Raw genomic sequence first — 9,259 nt, forward strand, 5'->3', positions numbered from 1 at the left:
AATATATCTAGGGACGTGCTCGCCCGATACAACACTAGATTGGGATGGTTACACAACAGGGATTTCGCTATTGCCCCAACAATTAATTGGCAAAGGCTTCGGGAGGTTGGACTAGTTGAAAGACTAAACCCGTTTCTTATCAAAACTTTTATGGGAAACGGGTATTCATTTACATGCAAGGGATGGAGTAACTTGTTCGCCATCCAGGAAAGGGTTTACAAGGAGTTGTGTGTTGAATTCTTTTCTACTGTGGTGTTCCATGAAAATGTCCAAGACCCTAACTACTCACAAGCATTGGTCTTTCGTTTGGGTGGGGAATATAGAGAGTGCAGTTTGGTAGAATTCTCATTTAGGATGGGTTTATACGAGGCCCAAGAGACCGTGACCCCCGAGTTTTATATGTTCTTACGGGAGGCTGCCCATACTTATTCTGGGGAAATGACGAGATATGAGTTTTGGACCAATATCGCTTTTGGTGTTTTCAACTCCAGTGTGTCACCAGAAAGCAGCATCAAATCACCCATTCACCGTTTGCTGCACAGGCTAATCACATTCTCCATCCACTATAAGAAATTTGGAGATAAGGTCACCAAGATTAATTTATTTTTCTTGTGGTCTATTTTACAATCGGGGTTTTGTTGCAATCTTTCCTACTTTTTAGCTCGTTACTTGGCAGAGTATGCAGTAAGTTCCAGAACCGGGAGCCCAATCTGTGGTGGCCACTTTGTTACCCGCTTAGCAAAGTCTTATGGCGTGGTCGTCCCCGCGGTTACACAGACACTTACGTGTAAACAAGGGAACGGATTTTCTATGGGCTATCTTGAGACCATGTGAGTTGTGGTTAATTATGGGACGCATTATAGGATACCGCACAGCGATAGCGAGGGTGAGGACCAACCGACCGAAGAGCCCGAGCAACAACCGAGGCCTCAAAGAAGAAACGTGCGAACCCGGGGGGAGATGGGACGATCCTAGCCATATGAGGGTGGAATACCCACCGACCCGTTCCAAAGCCGAGTGGGTTCTTACTTGGATAATTTACGCGGTGGAATGTCTTATAACACCCAAATGATTGAAGCCATGTTCTCTCATATGAATGTGGTGCGACCACCCACCATGCAACCTCAATGCCCTTATATTCCTACGTGGGAAGAATTGTGGATGCCAAGGGGCGACGGAGCGGGCACTAGCGGGGTGAACGAGGATGAAGAGGATGATTGATCGTTTCTTTTCGTTTTATTATTTTAGTTTTGTTTGGTTTAGTTTTATTTTGTTTAGGTTTTGTAAAATTATTAAGATATTATGTTATTTTTCTCTTCTTGGTAGTTATTTTTCAGAATTGCTAGGAGCGCATACAAAGGATGTCGAGATATGAGTGCATATGTGTTTAGCCGGGAATGTTTAAAGTCGAGAGTCGAGACCCATAATTTAAATTAAGTGTGGGGTGAGTCAAGCGAGAAGAAAGTTAGAGAGAAGAGTCGGAATTAATAGGGTTAGAAGAGTCTTAATCCATTAAGACATGGGGTTGAATATAAGAATTGAAAGAAAGATTGGAAGAAAAAATATTTCTGGGATTCCAGTGTTCACGTCGTGACCCCTTTCTTATTCTCCTCGTGAGTCAGTGTCTGGTGACTTTCCAAAATCCGCTTCCAATCGAATTCACGACGTGAATCTTCATAAACTCACGTCGTGACTTTACCATTTTCACAAAGGAGTCTTATTTTTCCATATTCATTATGTAGTTCACCACCATTCTTTTTGGGATTGTTATGAAGATAATCATGACTCATTTTCTCTACCATGCAATGTGGCGTATGCTTTTCCACATTGTTCTGTTCATTTTGCACATTTTTCTGCACCACATTTGTTGAAGATTGAAGACTCGATTCCATATTTTGCCGGTATATTACTTATCTCGCGTGTTCAAGATCCAAGTTTCTATTTCTCAAAGTCTGTATTCAAGATGCACATTTTTTCCGCACTTTTGGAGATGATCACGCCACTATCCCAGGGGAGTCTGTTCCTTTTTCTCCCTTCTCTTAATTTTTATATTAATTTAAGCATACAATGAGGGCATTGTATGAAATAAGTGTGGGGTAGGGGGTAGAAAAAGTAAATTGCTAGATAATTTGGTAAATTTTGAAATTTTTAATAATTAAATCTAGTAATAATAATTTGAACTGTAGTTACTAGTGTTATATGGGATGATGCGATAAGAGCTCAAATGTTTAGTTGAGCCAATACACGTTATAGTGCATTTGTGGCCTCCCTTATTTTAGTGAAATCATGGAACAAAAACATGACCCTACTTAATTTGAGGAATGAAAAATGTTTACCAGCCTGAACCTGAAATGTATACAGGAAAGATATGTCTTAACCAATAAAGGTTGAAGTTAAGCACCCCTGCTTAAGCATGTAGGTTTTTGAGTGATATATATATATATATATATATATATATATATATATATATATATATATATATATATATATATATATATATATATATATATATATATATATAAAGAGAGAAATTACTAAAAATTCTTGAAGAATTTTGGAGCTATCAAAGTATGAAGATCAAAGATAAAAATTCCAAAGAATCAAAAGTTGAAGATACCAAAAATCATAAATATGGTGAATTCAAAGATCAAATATCAAAGAAGTGAAGAATTCCAAGAGCACCATTGTGGTATCTAAAGTTGTAATTTCTAGATTATGTATGCTTGGACAGCTTAACCAAAAATATCTTGAAGTTAAAAAGCTTTCTGATGATGGATTCGGAGGGTTGCATAAAATGAGCATTGTTCGGAAGAAGTGGGTAATTGTTTATGAAGAATGTGAGTATTTAAAGTATAGGGGTACTTTAGGAAAAATTTAGACACAAATGCATGCGTTGAGGTCTCGGCATAATGGCTGAGCTGGAATTGGATTGTTTTATGAAATGCTAGTGATGGAAGTTTGAGTTTAAATAAGTAGATTTGCTTGAGGGCAAGCAAAGCCTAAGTGTGGGGTATTTTGATATTGCCATATTTATACATATTTTTAGGCAATATTTACGTACATTTTTATATATATTTTGGTCATTTGCATAGAATAATGATACTTGTAAGGTTAAATTATATTTTGCAGCCAAAAAGAAGGCATTTTGAAGAAAGGGACTAAAAGCGTTAAAGGATGGAACTTTGGAGGTTGAAGGCTTGAAAGACAAGAAAAACACCCAAAAAAAAGACGTACTCACGACATGAACAGTTGATGGTTCACGACGTGAGTATAAAAAGTTAGAAGATAAGCATCCGGGGAGAGGAATCCTTGACAATCACGATTACCTCGAGTTCACGACGTGAGTTTTTAATTCTCACGACGTGAACGGTGATTTTGGAGAATATATATATATATATATATATATATATATATATATATATATATATATATATATATATATATATATATCCTTCTCCATTACGATTAAAAAAAACTTTTGGCGGAAGGAAGAGGTTCCAGGAGGCGATTTACAACAGAAGAAAGGTCCTGGAAAAGGGTTTTCAATACCAAAAGAGTAAAAGTTCATAATTTGTTTACTTGTTTAATACTTAGGAACATGTTTTCTTATTTAAATTGTGTTTATGTGTTAGTTGCTACTATGAGGAGCTGAATCTAGCTACTCTTATCTAGCTAGATGAAGCTTCTAACTTATGAATAGCATAATTTTGTATGGATTTATTTAGTTGGTGAATCGCTTGTGTTTGATTTATTGTTACCTAGCATGCTCATGTTATTACTTTAAGTTGCTTTAATTCATGTTGTGTGTAGCATAGTGACCATTAACTGCATGAACGTGATAACCTAGTAATTTAGTGAACATTGAATTGCTAGAGCTAGGATCAACCATAATCTTAGTTAGTAATTGAAGTAATTAACTTTGCTGTGCTAGAGAACATAAATGATGACCAAAATTGTGTTTGCATGATAAATCTTACATAGCATATTCATAACATAATTGGTTCTGTGTTTAATTGTGTGTGACCATACATAGTTATACATGAATTAATTAACTATTGGTAAATTTAGACCTAAATTACTAATATAATAACAACCAACTTAATAATCCATAATCATTAGCTAGCCATAAGGATGAAGTGGATTCGAACTAGATAGGAGTGTTTTTAATTATTGATTGAATTTGAGTTAAGTTAGTCTGATCTTGCAAAATCAGATAAACCCCCCCCCCCTTTTAGCTGGTTAATAATTAGATTAATTTAGTAGTAAATAGATTAATTAATAACACTGTTCCCTGTGATCGACACCCGACTCACCTAAGCTATATTGTAATCTGACTAGGTATACTGCCTACAAGTGCATAGTTAGTCTAAGTTTGTTAGGTTATAAATATTAAAATTAGTGGGTACTTCCGTGCACATCACATCCTAACCAGAATACCGACCTCACCAAGTCACTAACATATTATCGTCCTAACTACCAGGATGCAGATCTAATAGATCAAAAGCATATCAAAAAAATACCAGTACACAATCCGAGAAAAGGCCGACCTTAGTGTCTTAGACCCTATTGATATAGTGAGGATACCTCACCTTGCAATGTCGGACTGAACCAGGAAATCACGCTCCCGAAACACTGACCCAAACTCTAACACCTATAACCATCAATGATCCAATTCATAAATACCCGCTTACCAATTATCCTCAAAAGTCAAAACGGTCAACCCTTGGTCAAAGTCAAAGTCAAAGTCAACTATTAAGGTCAACAGTCCATGTTGACCTCAACTTGTCAAGTACCCTCAGCTACTCGCTGAGTTCCTTGCATAACTTGCCAACTCGCCGAGTCACCATGCCACTCACCGAGCCCAAGGCAATCTTCATCGGACTCGCCGAGTTGACCATGCCACTTGCCGAGTCCCTTCGATCCTTCATCCATATAGATGCTTTTTAAGCCATGCTAAGGCTCCATACTGCAGATCCAACTTCCCAAGGCATGCTTATCACGTAAAGTAGCAAACTTTACGTGCATGCAAGGCTCTAATGACTCATAATGCAAAATCCAAGCTTGAAATGGGGGTTTACACTTAAGAGGGTTCATACTTGCCAAAGCTGATAGCTTTATGGTCTTACAAATCAAAGAGAGTTCAGATCTGAAGTTACAACTTCAGATCTGACCTCATACCCAAGAATAGCTTCATAACCAAGCCAAGAAGCCCTAAACTTCATCCAAAGAGATCTAGAAAGGAATGAGGCCAAGATCATGAATTGATACCTCAAATGAAGCTAGCTGAGATAGATTTTGTAGATCCACACAAGTCCCTTACTACTAGCTACTTGACTTTCAAACTCCCTTCACAAGTTCTACCCTCCAAAGCTCAAAAACATACACAAATGAAGTTTTCACATGAAATAGGGTTTGCTGGACTCTCTAGAGGCTGCAAAGGGACTAAGGGAGGCTAATGATCCCTTGAATAGGGTGCCAACCCCCGAAAATTAGGGTTTCACCCTCCAGCTCTAACTCGTCGAGTCACTCTTCCGACTCGGAGCCTTGGTCACTTAAACACGTGGCCTAAACCCGCTGCTACTCGACGAGTCAGGCAACCAACTCGTCGAGTAGATCTTGAATTCATGAGAATTTATAACCATAAATTGGTATTCGAGAATCAAGGCATTACACAATCGCTTGTGAATCACGACGAACCTGTCAAACTGATCGCCATCGTCTTTGGGATCCTTTCGACTAACATATCGTTGACGCCCTGACGAACAGAAATCAGTAACCGAGAACACTCTCCTCTCCCTTGCTCTTAACTCCGAAGAACATACACCACCATCACACTTCTCCTCTCGTTCTCTATTCTCTAATCGATCTCAAAATTATATCAGAAAAAAATATATTTTTGTTTATAGGTTGAGTCTGCAGAAAATGAATTTTGTGGAGGAAGGTCATGTTGTTCAACTCTCATCAAATTTACTTTTGATTTGGGTTAGATTTTGATTTGGTTTTAACACTCGGTTTCATCAACTTTGGTTTACTTTGATTTTTAATTTCATCAGGTTTTCATTTGAATTATGTTTGATTTAGGATTTAGTTTTGTAATGGATTTGTTTGCCAATTTTTTCAGATTTTTTGGTTGATGCAGGTTCATCTATGTAATTTTTTTTAGTGTTTTGATTGTTCTTGGTTTGTTGAAGAATAAGGGAAAGCGGTTGTCGAAGATTTCATCGGAGTAAACCACCAGAGAGAGTGAAAGAGAAAGAGGGGGAAGCCTTGAATAATCGATATGAGATATAGGTTTCAATTGTCCATTTGTTCATCAACATCGTTGTCACGTGCTGGCAATTGTAACGATCGTCTTCCGAGGTATAAATTTATTTAAATTCTCAAGTTTTATTTTGGGCTATAATAGAATTGTATGTTGGAGTGGGCCTTTTGTTTTGGGCCGAGTCATAGCCTGCCCATAAGCCGTACGCGGGGCGTAACCCGTTGTACGCTGGGCGTAATGGTTAAATGAAGCGCGGGGAGGAGAAGCGTACGCGCAGCATACCATATGGTACGCCCAACGTACGCGGCCAGAGGAAAAACCCTAATTTTAGGGGTTTAAGGCTATATAAACCCCATTATAGCCTCCTTCCCTGTTTCCCCATCAGCCTCCTTACTCTCAAGAAAACCCTAATTCGTTCTTATCCTCTCTTTGTGTGTGAAGAAGCTTTTGTGAGTGTTTCAAGGAAAGGAAGTAGTGAAGAAGGAAGAGAGGAAGTTGGAGAAGAATCTTGAGCTCAGAGATCTGGACTTCGCACCCTCTTGGTCATCAAAGGAAGGTATAAAGTTCTGAACTTTCTTCCTCTTTCCTTCTAGATCTAGGTTATGGAAGTTTGGACCTTTTTAGGTCCAAAGGTTGAGTCTTGATCTTGTAAGTCGGATTTGGAGCTTGGGTTGCCATTCTTAAGGCTCAGAAACATCTTCCTAGCAATAAAGTAAGCAACTTTACGAGACTTGTAAGCCATCAAGTAAGCAACTTTATGGCTTAAGTCATGGAATAAGCTTAGGATCTGGAGTTGTAGCTTCTGGATCGGATTATTAAGCACTTAATGAGACTTTGTCTTAACAGAGTTGTACGCTGGGCGTATAAGGAAGTACGCGCCGCATACAAGCCAGCAGCCAGTACGCTCAGCGTACCTTGGTGTACGCCCCGCGTACGCTGCCAATTTGGGCTTTGAGTGTTGGGCCTCGGTGTGGGCTGGGTTTCAGGCTTAGGGTCCTTGGGCCTTTATGGCCCATCATAATTCAGTTGCTAAGGACCAAGGATTTAGTATTGGGCTTGAGTAAGGCCCAATAAAGGGGTTCTGGGCCCAATATAGCAAATTGGGCCATTAGTGGGCCTATAGTGGGGCCATGGATGGACTTAGAAGGAATTGAGGGTTTTGGGCCATGTTGTGACCCATGCCATAGCAGGGGTAAAATGGTCATTTTACCCATAGGAGAATCCCTATTCTGATTTAGTATTTTATTTCCCATGATAGTTGGGAAGCAGCCGGAGTAGCAGTCAGGGATTTCTCATTCAGGAGTTCAGCAGTCAGCATCACGAGGTGAGTTTCCTTACAGTAGGAACGGGTCTAAGGCCACAATGCCGGCTCGTTTAGCTAGCAGTAGTTTCCGGACTTCGGTCCGATGCAGTAGTTAGTATGTTTGATGCCTTCGTGGCTCAGACAGGATTTATGTGTTATGTGTTCCGGGCTACGGCCTGATGCAGTATGCAGTACATGTGTTTATGCTAGATGATATGTGTTATGCTAGTTGATATGTGTTTATGCTATGCCATGATTAGTTAGTTCCGGACTTCGGTCCGATGCAGTCACTTCCGGACTTCGGTCCGATGCAGCTAGTTCCGGACACCGGTCCGATGCAGGGGACAAGGTCCCAGTCAGTTCCGGACTTCGGTCTGATGCAGTTTCCGGACTTCGGTCCGATGCAGTGGGCTATGTGATTTATATGTATTGTATGGTATATGGTAGTTTGGGGGAGCTCACTAAGCTTCGTGCTTACAGTTTCAGTTTTGGTTTCAGGTACTTCCGCAAGTAAGGGGAAGAGCTCGGGATGATGGCATCGCACACACCACAGCTTCAGTTTGTCCTGGGAGTTGATTTAGTTTTTCATTGATGTGTTTTGATTCAGTCTTGATACAGTTTTCTTGTGATACGTGTTATGGTTTTGATATATTGACGTATGGGTTTTTATTTTATGATGTTGAAATGATGATTTTAGTAATGATTAAACAAAAATTTTTGGGTCGTATTTTGGGATGTTTCACATAGATATGATTTGATACAGTTTTCTCGTGATACTTTGTGATGGTTTTGAGATATTGACGTATGGGTTTTTATTTTATGATGTTGATATGATGGTTTTAGTAATTATTAAACAAAAATTTTTGGGTCGTATTTTGGGATGTTACAGCAATGCTTCGAAGCAGTAAATCAAAGAGTTTGGGGAAGGGTTTCTAGTTAGGATTTTTGATTCTAGTATGTTATTGGGTTTAATTGGTTGAATGTCTGGTTTGAATGAATCAATTATGGCTTTGATTTATGATTTGATTTCAAGTTTTCAGTTTTGATTTTAGATTTTATTTTTGGTTTTAATTGATTCCATATAGTTTTTATTTTTTGATGTAAACGGTAGTGGTTATTTGTTCTAGTGGTGTAGTGATGGTGGAAGTTAGTTTCTTCTTGGTGGCATTTTCCGGCAAGAGAGGAAACCGGGTGAAAGAGGGATAAAGGGATGATGTGTAATTTATTGATTAAATTATAATAATTAATTTTAGAAGTAGCAAAAAATAATATAATTAAATAAAAAATATATTAATAAGGACATAATAGTATTTTTAGGTACGACAAAAACAATAAACGTAACAAAAATAAATATTAAGAACCGTCTGAATTAAAAAATAAATTAATGAACGAACGAATAAATTACTCGAAACTATAGCATAATTCGTAGAATTTACTCGAGTAATAACCAGTGGCTAAAATAAAAAGGAAGAAATTATCTTTTATTTTATGGTCTCAAAATATGGTGTCACGTGGGGCATCTATTTTCCTAGAAGATAGAATAGGAAAGTGAGAGCTCAGTATTTTTGCACATGGGAGCATTCATTGTCCATAGACCATAGTCGCAAGTTGCGCCTTGCTATCCTCATCAATAAAATTCTATGATCCTTCAAAAAAAAAAAGTAAATAAATAAATGTCAATAGCCTTGCAAGTT

Source organism: Lactuca virosa, chromosome 1 (assembly GCF_052849685.1).
Source record: "Lactuca virosa cultivar CGN04683 chromosome 1, Lactuca_virosa_CGN04683_v6, whole genome shotgun sequence".
Lineage (NCBI taxonomy): Eukaryota > Viridiplantae > Streptophyta > Magnoliopsida > Asterales > Asteraceae > Lactuca > Lactuca virosa.